The sequence below is a fragment of the Ovis canadensis genome, chromosome 13 (assembly GCF_042477335.2).
Source record: "Ovis canadensis isolate MfBH-ARS-UI-01 breed Bighorn chromosome 13, ARS-UI_OviCan_v2, whole genome shotgun sequence".
In the NCBI taxonomy this organism is placed as follows: Eukaryota; Metazoa; Chordata; class Mammalia; order Artiodactyla; family Bovidae; genus Ovis; species Ovis canadensis.
In genome coordinates, this window is record NC_091257.1 from 32,955,141 (window position 1) to 32,970,953 (window position 15,813).

General features: G+C 42.7%; 1 protein-coding gene across 6 annotated transcripts in view; it reads left to right on the plus strand.

Annotated features, from left to right (window-relative positions):
* The first annotated feature begins 14,223 nt into the window (after positions 1 to 14,223).
* Positions 14,224 to 15,813, plus strand: part of CUL2 (cullin 2) — a 73,706-nt gene continuing 72,116 nt past the window's right edge. For 2 of the 6 annotated variants that reach the window (XM_069547374.1, XM_069547371.1), the window contains exons 1-2: positions 14,226 to 14,614; positions 15,022 to 15,197. The gene's annotated coding sequence lies outside the window, so the exon portion shown is untranslated. Of the gene's footprint in view, positions 14,670 to 15,021; positions 15,198 to 15,813 lie in introns of all 6 variants that reach the window. The other 4 variants (XM_069547376.1, XM_069547375.1, XM_069547370.1 and 1 more) reach the window with 4 other exon arrangements.

Here is a 15,813-nt window from a genome sequence, read left to right on the forward strand (position 1 = left end):
TACCAGAGAAGTCCCGAGGCATAGACATTTAAATGACTTTAAATGTGATGTTGCAGCTACAAAACAGATCTGTTTCTTGTGCTCTATTGTATCTACTCCCTCTAGTTAGTAACCATTCTGTTTGGTGTGCTATTAGAGCAATAAACTGAACACTAGCTCTGCTACTGCCACTGTTAAAAGCAGCTGCTCTATTCAACATCCATTTATGATAGAAACTCGCCAGAGAGTGGGCACAGAGGGAACATATGTCAACATAATAAAGGCCGTATATGACAAACCCACAGCTAACATTATACTCAATGTTGAGAAGCTGAAAGCATTCCCCGTAAGATCAGGAATAAGACATGGATGCCCACTCTGGCCACTTTTATTCAGCACAGCAAGTGTCTTTTAACTTCATGGCTACAGTCACCATCCACAGTGATTTTGGAGCCCAAGAAAATAAAGTCTGTCACTTTCTACTTTTCCCTTTTCTATTTGCCATGAAGTGGTGGGACTGGATGCGATAATCTTAGTTTTTTGAATGTTGAGTTTTAAGCCAGCTTTTTCACTCTCCTCTTCCACCTTTATCAAGAATTTCTTTAGTTCCTCTTCGCTTTCTGCTGTTAGAGTGGTATCATCTGCATATCTCAGGCTGTTGGTATTTCTCTTGGCAATCTTGATTCCAGCATGTGATTCATCCAGCCTGGCATTCCACATGATGTACTCTGCACATAAGTTAAATAAGCAGGGTGACAGCATACAGCCTTGTGCTACTCTCTTCCCAATTTTGATTCAATCCATTGCTTCATGTCTAGTTCTAACTGTCGCTTCTTGACTTGCATACGGGTTTCTCAGGAGGCAGGTAAGGTGGTCTGGCATTCCCATCTTTTTAATGTATACATATATATATATTTCAAACATTTTAAACTGCTTGAAAAATGTCTTATATTAAGATCAAGTGCTATAGTTTGAGTTGTCTCTCTTTCCAACTATCAATCATCACCTTTATAATTTATATATTCTTTCCTAGCACTGATAGGTAAAGCGTATACATAGAATTGTAAAATGTGGAACATGGAAGTAGACTTAGGATTCTCCTAGTCTAGTCTAGTCTAATCTAGTCTTTGTATGCTGGATTAAAAAATCTGCCTGCAATGCCAGAGACCTGGGTTTGATCCCTGGGTTGGGAAGATCCCCTGGAGAAGGTAAAGGCCATATTCTGGCCTGGAGAATTCCATGGACTGTATAGTCCATGGGGTCACAAACACTGAGCGACTTTCACTTCACCACTAGCTCAGCGGTTAAAAATCCACCTGCAATGCAGGAGATGCAGGAGATGCAGGTTCAGTCCCTGAGTTTGGAAGATCCCCTGGAGAATGAAATAGCAACCCACTCCAGTATTCTTGCCTGGAAATCCCATGGACAGAGAAGCCTGGTGGGCTACAGTCCCTGGGGTCACAAAGAGTTGGAACCGACTTAGTGACAGACACCACACACACACCACTAAAGGTGAAAAATAATTATCTTAATTAGTAAAAGGCATTAGGCTAGGGGACCTAGTATTTCAATTTTCTGTTTTTCTTCCCACAAATTTTTAAACAACTTGTACTTTCAATTTTTAAAAATAGAATTGAGGAGGCAGTTCAACATGGTGGTGTAGGAAGATCCTGAACTTGCCTCCTCCCACAGACACACCAAACCCCCAGCTGCTGGTGGAACCATTCCCTCTGAAAAAGGTCTGGAAACTAGCTGAGCAGTTCCTGCACAACAAAGGATAAAAGGGCCACACTGAGATGGGGAGGAGAAAAGGTCTCCACCCACAGCGTGGTGACCCACAATCAGGAGGATCTCACAAATACGGAGCTTCTCCCTAAGAAGCAAGGGGTTCACACCCCACATCAGGCACCGCAGTCATTGGGACCAGTTCCAAAGAGATGAGCCCCCAGAACATCTGGCTTTGAAAACCAATGGGGCTTACCTCCAGGAGACCCAAAAGGCTGGAGGGAGCTGAGAGCCCTGCTCTTAAAGGGCTCAAGGGCAATCTTATTCACCTCAGGACCCAGTGCAAAAGTAGCAATGTGAAAAGTATCTAGACCCCATGAGAAGGAGATTCATTTGCTTATCGTAAACCATCTGCCAGTGGGGCAAAGGCCTGTTGGGGGGTCTCTCGTGGTGGTCATGCTACCACCCCCAGGGCATGGTGCCTTCAGCAGACTGAAAAGTGCCCACAGTCTTCTCATGAAAAAGGCCTGTTTACTGGTCCTGTCTTTTATTATTTACTTCAGCCTGAGGGGCAGGCTTCAGGTTTACAGCACATCTGGAGACTCCAGCGGTGCTCTCAGGGGACAGAGGTCATCTGTGTGCACTCCCTTGGCCTCCCTGCAGCTCGCCAATATCTCCCAGAAAGAAGTACATACATTCCTCTGGAGCCCCAGATTTTGCAACTTTACCACGGGGACACCTCAAGATCAGCTTGTCTGGAGGCTAGCAAGGTTTACATTGCAGTCCCACAAGACTGTATATATTTCTTTGACATGTGCACACAGCTATATTTATTTATTTACCCACTCCAGTATTCTTGCCTGGAGAAGCTCATGGACAGAGCAGCCTGGCAGGCTACCGTCCATAGGGTGGCAAAGCGTTGGACATGACTGAAGCGACTTAGCATGGGTGTGTGCTCCATGGTATGTGGAATCTTCCTGGACCGGGGAACAAATATGCATTGGTAGGTGGATTCCTATCCACTGTGCTAACAGGGAAGTCCAGGTTGCTTTTGTGTTGGTTTTTGCTGTACATGAAGTGAATCAGCTATATGTGTACCTATGTCCCCTTCTTGGATATCTCTCCTATCCTTCTCCCATCTATCATGAGGTTGAAGAGTAAGAAATATTTGTACTCCTTAAGTCAATTGCTTTGCTTCCCTGGTGGCTCAGTGTTGAAGAACTCTCCTGCCAATGCAGGAGATATGGGTTCAATCCCTGGGTTGGGAAGATCCCTCCAGTATTCTTGCCTGGGAAATCCCATGGATGAAGGAGCCTGGCAGGCTACAGTCCATTGGATCACAAAAGAGTCAGACAAGACTTTGAGACTAAACAACAAAGTCAATAGCAGGTTCCTAGATGCAGTAGCTGTATGATTTTCTCTGGTATGTCAGATTCTAGAAAAAGATCTAAGAAAAAATAGACTCTCTTGATACTTGTTTAGTTAAATTAATGAATAAATAACATATTTGTAAATAAAAAAGATGCTGCCTGCAGGTGACTTCCAATCAGCCCAAGGAGCTTCCACTGCAGGGGGTGTTGCTTCCATCCTTGTGGGGGAACTAAGACCTCTCAAGCCCCGCAGTTCAGTCAATAAAAAAGTGATTACACTTAGCAGTTAATCCATAAGTATTTATGAACTTCCATAATGGGGCTTCCCCGATAGCTCAGTTGGTAAAGAATCCACCTGCAATGCAGGAGACCTGAGTTTGATTCCTGGGTTGGGAAGATCCCCTGGAGAAGGGAAAGGCTACCCACTCCAGTATTCTGGTCTGGAGAATTCCATGCACTGTATAGTTCATGGGGTCACAAAGAGTTGGATATGACTGAACGACTTTCACTTTCACTTTCATAATGACCTCAGAATTGTTCTGGCACTATGGCGAATCTGTGACTATTCACCATCATTCTCCCGAGCATGCTCATCATTCAGATTCAGAAAACTGACCAATACAAACATTTGTGTTGTGTTGTACATCACAATCATAAAAGCTTCAATAGACCTAGAAGGGAGACTTCCTAGAGGAGATGAGAATATTGCCGAGTCTCTGAAACTAAGCAGGACCCTATGGAGTTCCCAAGGATTGGGGCCTTTCTGTCCCCCATTTCTTATAGGCAAGACTCCTCCCCTGACTTCCAAAGGATGGATTGGAACAGTTGTTAATCAAGGAGGAGCAGCCATGAAATCACCTGAGGCACAATTAAAGGGACCAGAGAAGCTTATCAGGATTAGGAGAGGGACCACCTGAGACGAGATTAAGGGAGTGCAAGGAGACACTTTGGAACTGTGGTGCTGAAGACTCTTGAGAGTCCCTTGGACTGCAAGGAGATCAAACTAGTCAATCCTAAAAGAAATCAACCCTGAATATTCACTGGAAGGACAGATGCTGAAGCTGAAACTCCAATACTTTGACTACCTGATGTGAAGAGCCGATTCATTGGAAAAGACCCTGGTGCTGCGAAAGACTGAAGGCAGGAAGAGAAGGGGATGACAGAGGATGAGATGGTTGGATGGCATCAATGACTCAATGGACATGAATTTGAGCAAACTCCGGGAGATGGTAAAGGATAGGGAAGCCTGGCATGCTGCAGTCCATGGGGTTGCAAAAACTGACATGACTGAGGAACCAACAATAACAGAGTTCGGCTCACATCCTGATCTTGTCAGACCCCACCTTTGGCCCACTGTTTTAAAAACCCTCATCAAATCCTTTAGGGTGTATATCCAGTTCTTTGAGGCTGAAGACCAGTGTGTCTTCCTTTGCCTGGCAAAGCTATGAAGTTGTTCTTTTCTACTTCACCCAAAATTCTGTCCCTGGGATTTGATTCAGCACCAGTATACAGAGAGGCTGAGCTTTTGGTAACATTTCCATGAGAAAGAAGGAAATCCTGCCATTCATGACGACTTGGATGAAACAAGTAAAATAATAGAGAAAGAAATAGTGTATTCTCACTTAACATGTGGAATCTAAAAAATCTGATAGTCAAGTGGTAGTTCCCAGGGGCTATAGGGGTGGGAAAATGGGGAGCTATTGGTGAGAGGGTCATACTTCCAGTTATAAGATGAATATGTTCTGGGGGTCTAATGCACAGCATGGTAATTATAGTTAACATTACTGTCCTATATATCAAAAGTTGCTAAGACAGTAGATCTTAAATGTTCTCACTACAAGAAGGAAATGGTGATTTTGTGAGTTGATGGAGGTGTTAGCCAAGCTATGGTGATAACCATTTCACAACATGTAAGTGTATCAAAGCGACAGGTTATACACTTTAAACTCACATAAGGTTATATGTCATTTATCTTGACTTCAAGGTATTGTATCTCTCAAACAAGTTTAACTTCTCCAACTCCTGGTTTTCATGGATGAGAGACCTGAGACTTCCTTGAAGGTTATGAGAGCTGCTCAAATGGAAGACTGAACACTGTGTTGTAAATACATTCTCTGTTTCCCTACCACCTGGAAGACCTCGCCTCTCATTTTCTCCTCCTCTTCCTTTTCCTGGGTCCTCCAGGTACCCATTTACCCAGATAGGCATCGTCCTGCTCCCCTGTTCTATTATGGGATCGATTGGTCAGAAAAGTCTAAGTAAATTGGAGGAAAACGTACATGAGAAAGAACTTGGATGAGAACCCAGGATGACATGGAAAGAAGTAGAGTGATATAAATGAGTAGTGAGAGAGAGCTTGTCAGGGTGATGGAGTTCTTTTGAATCCCGTGGTGGTGGCGGCGCCACAGATCTAAACAGTGTTCAGGGACTTCCCTGGTGCTTCAGTGGTCAGTGAAGGCGAGTGAGAGCTCAATCCCTGATTGGGGAGCTAAGATCTCACATGCCTTGGGAAAATCAAAACATAACAAAAAACAAAACATAAACAACAGAAGCAATATTGTAACAAATTCAATAAAGACTTTAAAAATGCCACACATCAAAAAAGTCTTTAAACAGTGTTCAAATAGGTAAAAAAAAAAAAAAATGTATGCTGCTACTAAGTCAATTCAGTCGTGTCCGACTCTGTGGGACCCCATAGACGGCAGTCCACCAGGCTCCCCCATCCCTGGGATTCTCCAGGCAAGAGCACTGGAGTGGGTTGCCATTTCCTTCTCCAATGCATGAAAGTGAAAAGTCAAAGTGAAGTCGCTCAGTCGTGTCCGACTCCTAGCGACCCCATGGACTGCAGCCTACCAGGCTCCTCTTTGCGTGGGATTTTCCAGGCAATAGTACTGGAGTGGGGTGCCATTGCATATCTCTCCCCTAACCAATGTTACTGCGTGATAATTTAAAATTAAATGAAAACAAAGTGTAAAACAGTGCAAAGAGTTAGGCTTCTCATCTTTCCTATCTTCCTAAACAGTCATAAGGGAAATGTGTTGAGGATATAGGTTACAAAGTGGCTATTTGTTAGAAATAGTATAGGCTACACATGCTAATTTCTAAGACTACTTACATATTGTATAATTATGTGAATGTCACTTTCTCTCTCTGTGTTTTTTCACTAGCATAAAACATCTTTTGGGAAGCAAGTGGTTGCTGACATTTTTTAAAGGTTGTTGGGATACATGAGTATTTTTATTAAACATTAAACCATCGTGCAGTTCTTAGTATATTGGTCTTATTTGCTCATCCATAGAGATCTAGACAAACAAACTTGAAGGTTAAAAGGGTCAAATTCTTTTTTTTTGTTTCTTACTTGACTTGCATTCTATTTACTGGCTCTTATCCTTGCCATGGGGTTCCCTGGTGGTTCAGACTGTAAAGAATCTGCCTGCAATGTGGGAGACCAGAGTTCGATCCTGGGAGGATTGGGAGGATCCCCTAGAGAAGGGAATGGCTACCCACTCCAGTATTCTTGCCTGGAGAATTCCATAGACAGAAGACCTGGCGGGCTAGAGTCCATGCAGTCACAAAGAGCTGGACATGACCTTGCCATACCTATTGATAAATATGCTACTTTAGAAATCCAGTTGCATAATGGTGCACAGTTCTTATCTTCAGCATTGGTGTTGAGCAGATGAAGCCCTTAGGACCCACTCTGCACAATTTGACTTTATTAATTGACCTCCTTCTTTTGCTCAGAGATTGTTTCTTTGCCATTTGTTGTAGTGGTTATTCAGTCGCTAAGTCGTGTCTGACTCTTTGCGACCCCATGGACTGCAGTGTGCCAGGCTTCTCTGTCCTCCACTATCTCCTGGAGTTTGCTCAAATTCATGTCCATTGAGTTGGTGATGCTTTGCCGTTTACTCTTTCACAAAATTAGCTTCCTTCCTTCCTTCCAGACTTGCCACATTTGATTTGCTCTACTTCTTTGATCCCTTTCTCCTAGAATGAGATGGACCACATTTCTCATTTTTCACTAAGTTACAAGTATTCCCATCTTCTCTCATCACATTTCTCTGGGTGGATCATGATTCATTTCCACTCTAGTGACACACATATTTTTAATATGATATAACAGTTGAGAAAAATGTCATCTCTCTTTCTTTCATATATCACATGTTATTTATTGTAATCCATTACTCAGAGTCACTCTTGATTCCCAGTTCTGGGAAAGCACCTTCTAAATGCATTATTCCAGACAGTGAAATTTATGGATATTTCATTTTTCTTTCTTGTTTTAAAAAATTTTTATTGAATAGTTGATTTACAATGCTGTGGATGTATTTCTTTGAAATGAGCTCTCTTTTGACACAGCTTAGATTTTGTTAAATTACCTGTCTGAATGTGACTGCAAAGAAATATAAAGGATTCGGAGGTAATTTTTTTTTAATTAAAGCAATTGTTTTTCTAATTTAAAAGAAGATACTTTTCCTTTTTTTTGTTTTTTAAACAACTTCCAACCAGAATTATCTACATGTAAACTTGGCATCTGGCTCCACTTCTCCATATGGAAAAATCTTAGGTGCTCTTAGCTTTTCTGATTAGAGACCCTATACTTTTTCTTTATTTAAGTGTACATTTAGATGAGGTTTTTATTTTTATTTTTAATTAACAGATTTTATTTTTTAGAATAACTTTAGATTTACACAGAAACTGAGCACATAATAATTCCTACCTCCTCTCTTTCCCCCATCCCCGGTTTTCCCTATTAACATCTTACATTGAGATGGCACATTTGTTACAATTAGTGAATGTATTTTGATATATTACTATTAATATATGGTTGAAATTTTCCTTAATTTTTTACCTAATGTCTTTCTTTGACCCAGGATCCTCTCCAGAAACCCCATGTTACATTCAGCAGTCATGTTTCCTCTCGGCTGTGAGAGTTTCTCAGACTTATCTTGTTTCTGTTTTCTGTTCAGGTTTATTGAGATAGAGCTTTTCTTGTTTTTGATGACCTTGACAGTTTTGAGGTGTCCTGGGCAGGTATTTTGTAGAATGTTCCTCCCTGTATTAGAATTTTTCTCGTGATTACACTGAAATTTGGGGTTTGGGGTAGGATGATCACAGTAAAAGGTCCAGTCCCACCCCATCACATCAAGGGGACATAGGATGAGCAATGAGTTGTCATTATCAATGTTGACCGTCATCTGGCTAATGTGACATTTGTCATGTTTCTCCACTAGAAAGTTTCTCTTTTAAATTCCCTTTTTGTACTGTATTCTTTGGAAGGAAATCACTTTTCCTAGCCTATACTTAAAAAGCAGGGACTTATGGTCACTTTCCTTTAGGTGGAAGACCTACATAATTTATCTGGCCTTCTCCTGCCTGAGATTGTTTTCTTTCCCTCATATAAGGCTTATTCAGTCATTCCTTTATATTAGTATGGACCGATGGATACTTCAGGCTTCCCTTGGGGCTCAGCTGGTAAAGTATCTGCCTGCAATGTGGGAGACATGGGTTTTATTCCTGAGTTGGGCAGATCCCCTGGAGAAGGGAAAGGCTACCCACTCTAGTATTCTGGCCTCAAGAATTTCATGGAATATGTAGTCCATGGGATCGCAAAGAGTAAGACATGACTAAGCGACTTTCACATGCAGTTTTCATGGATATTTACTTTCTACTTTGAGTTATCATCTTTGACTTGTTATTTTCTTGCTTACATTGTTCTAGTTCTGACTCATGGGAGCTTTTTCAGTTAGCTTCTGTGTCCTTTGACCTACTCCTATCAACGTGGATGTTTTTATTTTTGAGCACTTCCTTACTTTCTCACACTACAAGATGTTCCAGACTCATGTATTTCTGGCCCTGCAGTTAGATGTTTCTCCAAAGAAGAGCCTTGCATTTTTATAAGCATAAAACAGCTCCTTAATCAGCTATTCCAAACATGAAAACAGTTCTTCAATCTCTGTTTTTCCTTTTTAGTTTACTAGAAACAAAAGATGGAAAAATGTTTTAATAAATGATGTAACTATGAAATGCAAATTTGCAGTAAAGGTTTAAGAAAAGATGATTCAGTTTTAGCATATAGATTACAAAAAGGATAAAATTATTTGAAATCATAAGTCCCAGAAAAATCAGGGCTCCTTGGGTTTCACGTCTATAAAGGATGCTTAGAAGCACAGAAAACGGTTCTGGTTGAGCTCCTTGAATGGTGGGTATTATTTGTAGATTATGAAATGAAAAGAGAAAACTATGTACACTCTTAAGTGGAAAATGAATAGAAATAGATATACTTGGTTTACTGAGTTATGTAATAACGTTTTAATATAGTCTATTTAAAATGTTTTTCATTAATTTACTTTAAATATAAATTTATAAATTACTATGCCTGTCTGAGAGTTACTTAAATATTCTCATAAAGACCAGAACTTGAAAGATTCAGACGTAAAAATAGCTGGCTACAAAGTGGCAAATCTATAATATGTTCAGAGTTGCATAAACGTATTTAATCATATTCATAGAAAAATCTTGAGGAATATTTATCAACCTAAACATGGTTATCTATTTCTGTAATATTGGTCTTTTTAAAAAGTTTGTTTGCTTTTTTTTAACAAAAAAAACATTTATTACTTTTGAAATTGGAAAAAAATAAAGGAATTCAATAAACATCACACAAAGCCAAAACACATTTTTAAGTAATACATGTAGCTTTTGCTAAGAAGTAAAACAAGAGGACTCAGAGATGAACTAGAGTTGAAGGTTTGGTTTGATGGTAAAGACCAAATATTGCCTAAAGCAGTGGCTTGAAGGGTTGATTAGAAAAGATAACTTTGTTTTTCTGGAAGGAAGAAGTAATCTCAATTTAATGTGAAGGCTATAACTTTTCGAAATGTAATTTCCCTATTATACAGGTTGGGAAAGGTATCAATTCCAGAAAAGTCTCTAGAATTTGGAAATAGAAGAGTGATGGGCTTCCCTGGTGGTTCAGTGGTTAAGCATTTGTCTGCTATTGCAGGGGACACAAGTTTGATCCTCAGTCTGGGAAGCTCTCTTATGCCACAGAGCAACTAACCTCGTGCACCACAACTGCTGGGTTCAGATTCTCTAGAGCCTGTGCTCAGCAACAAGAGAAGCAACCCCAATGAGAAGCCCATGCACGGAAACAAGAGTGGCTCCAGCTCACCCACTAGAGAAGGCCTATGCCCTGCAAGACCCAGCACAGCCGGAAAAAAAAAAAAAAAACCTAATAAAATAAAGAAATTTTAAAAATAGAAAAGAAATATGAGTGTTACAGTGAATCAGGTTTGGCACCCTCTGTGCTAATCCACACCTTCAGCTGGAGATTGCAAGGAAGGTGGGGAGAGCAGAGGTGTTTCCTGAGTTCAGGGGAACTGTTATGAAACTTTTTAGTCCCTGGACCACTTTATACTCTCAAATGTTACTGGGTAACTTAAAGAGCTATGTTTATGTGGGTTGTATCTAGCACTAGTTACCATATTAGAATTAAAAAGAGAAGATTTTTAAAATATTAATTTTAAGAAACAAACACATTTTAACAAACTGTCTTTATGAAAAATAATCGTCTTTTCTCTAGTGGGCAGAAAATCATATTTTCTCTCCATAAAACTTTAATCAGATTGTCCGCTGATGGGTGTGGCTTCAATCCCTCCCAGTTAGTTGTTTGGCCTGAGGTGACCCAGCCCAAGAGTCTAAAAACTCTATGATAGGATGAATGATGACCTATAAGAGGGCTCATGGTGTAGGACACTGCCTCTGCCAGAGAGCTACTGTGGACCCAGGAGTCTGCAAGAGAGCCTCCCACACTAGCAGGTAGGTCTGGTTCAGTCTCCTGTGGAACCACTGCTCCTTTGCCCTGGGTCTTGGTATATACAAGGTTTTGTCTGTACCCTCCAAGAGTGGAGTCTCTGTTTTCCCCAGACCTGTGGAAGTCCTGCAATCAAATCCCTCTGGCCTTCAAAATCAGATTCCCCGGGGATTTCCTGTCCCTTTGCCAGATCCCCAGGCTGGGAAGCCTGATGTGGGGCTCAGAATCTTGTCAACAGAGGGAGAATTTCTCTGGTATTACTGTTCTCCAGACTGTGGGTCACCCACCCAGTGGGTATGGGATTTGATTTTGTCGTGATGGCCCCCTCCTACTGTCTTCTTGTGGCTTCTCCTTTGCTTTTGGATATGGGGTATCTTTCTTCGGTAGGTTCCAGCTTCCTCCCGTTGATGGTTGTTCAACAGCTAGTTGTGATTTTGGTGCTCTCACAGGAGGAGATGAGTGTACATCCTCCTACTCTGCCATCTTAAACCAATCTCTCATATTTCCAAAATAAAAAGAGCCTGTGAGTTTTCATTCTTTTAGTGAGAAGTAAGGCATTGCTTTCTTTTTGTGTGTATCTCTTTAATATCTGGCTTAATAAAAGACAGCTAGATTACGATTGAAGTATAGGAAGAATATAGAAAGCCTTGGGTGGAGAATTCAATTGTCTTTTGCGGTGATTGTGGATATTCTTATCTGATACAGAAAATTTGACAGGTGGATGTTTCTTAAGGGTTAGTTGCAATGAAAATCTGCAACCATATCAGGTAATCTTTTGTACTCTTTGTGTTTTATGTGTATGTACACACACACACTCCCACACCTATCTATCCTCTGATCTTTCACTTTAAATTGATATTTTATCCATGGGTTATTTTAAAGTGGCCTGCATCAGTTATTTGGAAAATATTGGTTCACTGTGTCGTGTAGATCTTCCATGTATTGAGATGGCTTATCATCCAATATCAAAAAATTACAATCATTAATAGCACTACAGTCTCATCAGAAAAGTCTTTAAGCTGTCAAGCTCATGGTGGTGATGGAAGACATTTTCACATCTGAAGTATGGCGAAGTCATTCTGGCTTGAACTTTAGGCTAACTGGAACAGCATGTCTTTTGGCTTATCGAAGGTACTGTGTATGTCTACTTTAACCCTTAAAAAAAGAATTATTTAAAAAATGAAAATGGAGTAATTGTGGTTCAGGCTTTCAAAAGGGAGCCAGGTTGCCATTATGGATATAGTTTCACACTTGTTACTCCATCACTGAGAACTTGAATTTTCTGGATTCAAAGACAGCAGTTCTCAAACACAATTATCTGTTAGTAGCTGACGGCTGCAACCTTATGGTCTCAAGGTCTTCCCTTTTAACTATGCAACCATTTTGGATCCCAACCAATCCTTACCTAACAAGCATCCTTACTTTTTGCTATTTCTAATCCTAAATCCTGACAACTTAGGTTAGCTTTGTGGTTTTTGCCCATATAAGCCTCCCTCATTTTTGAGCCAGAATCTATGTCTCTTGGGCTATCATTCTCAGTTAGGCTGGAATAAAACTCTTTTCTATTCCTGTTATAGATTGTTCATTGATTATCTCAGTTGACAGTATTGACACAAATTTCCCACATTTTCAAATTTCACTTGCAAGGGAAATTTTATCATTGGCAACAAATACTGTCAGTTATTTTGCTTGAAGTGTTAGGCTCATGTTACTCTTTTTGTAGAAATGTCCAAGGCAGAGTAATGTTAACATTTCTACCAACTGTTCTTTCAAGGAAAAATGGCACTCCATGAAAAAACAGTTCAGCTGGCAACTCAGCCACTCAAGCGTTTTTCTTCAAGACCACAGTCCTGTGGTATTCAGCAAGAGTAGGCGTGTGCTTCCCATTTCTTCCCTCACAATGTTAGAAGACCTGTATTCAGGGTTGAAATTTATAAAATTAGTACTTTTTACTACTTCACCAAGGATATTCCTAATACAAAACAAGAACAAAGCACCAAACTGGGAGTGTATGGCTTCAGTGCAATGACCAACAGGACAGATTTGTGCCACCCTCTTTTTTTTTTTTTTTTTGGCCTTGCCAGGCACCTTGTGGCATCTTAGTTTTCCCACCAGGAATCAAACCCAGGCCCAGGCAGTAAAAGTGCAGAGGCCTAACCACTGGTTGGCTAGGGAATGTCTCTTGCCTCCCTCTTGATTCTGCCTGAGGAGAGAGATGTCAGCCGAGTTTTGTGAACCCAGAAAAAAATAACAAAGAACGTGTCATTTACAAAGATGATTGTTTTTAACATCGGGACCCCTGAAAAGATCTCAGATTTCCAGAGGTCTGAGGGCCATACTTTGAGAATTGCTGGATTAAAAGAAAGAGACCATGTGAGAAAACAGGTCATATGTGGGATTGATTTTAACACATGATAGCTTTCTTAGAATAAGTACTGCAGACTTCAAGTGCTGTGAGAGGCAGATTAGAAGAGGAGAAAGATCCGTGGGATTTACCAGGTCGGGAGATTTTACGTGGACCTTGAGGGAATGGAACTGACTCCAGTATTCTTGCTTGGAAAGTCCCATGGACAGTAGAGCCTGGCGGGCTACAGTCCATGGGGTCCCAAAGAGTCGGACACGACTGAAGAGACTAAGCCTCCACGCATGCATTGAAGGAATGGTACAGAGTTTTAAGAAAGGGTGTTGGATGGGAAAGGCTTAAAACGCACAGAGAAGACAAGACTGACTTCTGAGATCTTTGGCTACCAAAGGCTGATAAAAGAATAAAGCCAGGCTTTTGTTCCCTGGGGCGCTGTGCGTACTAGGGAGGAGATGGGTACTGTCTGAACTTTTGTCAACATCACCCTGAGCATTTGTAGGCGAAGGACACCCTTGGATTGACAGGTGCAGGGAGGCGGGGAGTTGGGGTCACAGGCTGTGAAGGGACGGGCCTCTACTGAAAATACATTATTTATGTCTCAGAATGTCTACAGATAAAAACCCACCAGAAAAGGATACTCCGAGGAAACTAATTTTGCTAATACCTATCAATCCTTTGAAAAGCCCACAGAAGTAAGTAGGTGGCAAGGAGATGGTGGTGTATCAGAATGTTCACGTAGTTCTAAAAGAACTTTAGGGGAAAATCCTGTGTTGAAACCACTTTTCTAACACATTGTTATCAGCAGCCCCTGGACTTAAGGGGTCCTCAGTCGCCAGCTCAGCGAACCACGAGCGCTCGTGGGCAGCTGGGGCCGCTCGCAGTGGCTTGGAGCAAGGTTCCCTCGGCCTTCCGCCACCGCACAAGAGTGGCCCTCGGCCCTCGCCGTACTCGGACTCTACCAACGCCGGCACAGGACGGGGGTGTTTGGTGGTCGCGGAAGAGGAACCCCGAGGGTGTGCCGGGAAAGCAGGACCTCGGAGGACGGTTGTTTCACCGCTCGCGTGGCTCGCCCGCCCTTCTCCCCTGTCCGCTCCCCACTGCGCCGTTCCATCCGGGAGCTGTCCCGTGTTCCCGCGACGGCAGGTGAGCGCCCTGGCCCCCGGCCCCGGGCCGGCCCCCCCCCCGCTCCTCGGCGGTGGTGGCGGCCGGCGGGGAGGCGCCTGCGCGCAGTAATGGCAGCGCGGTGAGCAGGGACGGAGCTGACAGCCGCCGCCGCCCACCCTCCTCGCCGGGCACCGTCCTGCGCGCCCTCGGACTGTCTCCCTCCCCTGCTCCCTGCCCCGGGTCCCGCCTCTGCAGCAGGTAACCCGCTGAAGGCCCGGAGCCAGCTGCGGGCTCCGGGAAACTTCCTCTCCCGGTTAGTGGGTGGCGGGGCTGGGGCGGGGAGAGGAGTTGGGGGCTCGGAGGGGGAGGGGAGGCATGGGGGGAGGCCGGGGACCGGGTGTCCTGAGGGTGACCCTGGCTCCAGGAGCGCCGGCCCCGGAGCCTGGCCGCCCCCGGACTGTATCCCGGGCCTCCAGCCGGCCTTGGCCGCCCCTCCCTCGGCCCCATTTTGCTCCCAGGGAGGAAAGGTGCGAGTGCGTGTTCTCTTTTATTTACGCGCCCATGCGGTTACACAGCTCTGTGTGTTTGCGGTGTGAGGGGTCGGGGGCGGGGGGCATCAATCTCTTACATCCTTACCACGAGTGTCTTCACTTTTGTTTCCGCAGACAGCGAAGATTGATAGCTCTGGGGAGGAGTGCCCTGCGTGCATGCTAGACCTGTCTCAACCCTTGGGGTCTGGTGAAATAAGATCCTTAGACTCTTAAGAGCACTTAGATACACACCAGGGAGTCTGGACCATTCCCTACCACCCTGCAAAAACGTGCATGTACAGAAAACATTTGTGAGTTGCAGACTGTTTTGTCGTTAAATCCTCTCCTTTCCCCAGGGAGTACTAATACCTAGTTGTAAGGGAGAACCTTGGAAGTTTACATTTTGATTATAAGATTAAAAACTATTAACATTCACTACAGACTTTGGTTTTACAGTGTAAACATCTTTGAACTAGAGCAGTCCCAGATCTATACATAGTAAGATAGGGGAAATAATCACTTAGTTCTGACTTATCACCCACTACATAATAGGCATTTAAGAACGCTCAAAAGACTGCTCTCTCTTCCTTACTATCTCACGTTTCTTTCCAAGGCAGACAATCAAATAGATTGTTTATATTTTGCCTCTTTTGCCCAAATACGGTGTTGGAAGACCCTTCCAAAAGAGTCAGAGATGAAATAGCAGATGTACACGGTGTTCTCAATTACTCTTCCCTACCCCAGATACTGTTTATAAGTTGGAAGGACATCTGTACATAGTATGTGAAAAATACCCTTTCTATGTCTGAATGCTCACATGCATCTGAAATACTTTTGCTTCATTCTCCAGCCTCTGGTGATTTTTAAGTGTTTTCTGTGGGAAGGTAGTTTTTTCATGTTTTTTTTTAATCTTCACCAGTGTCACTA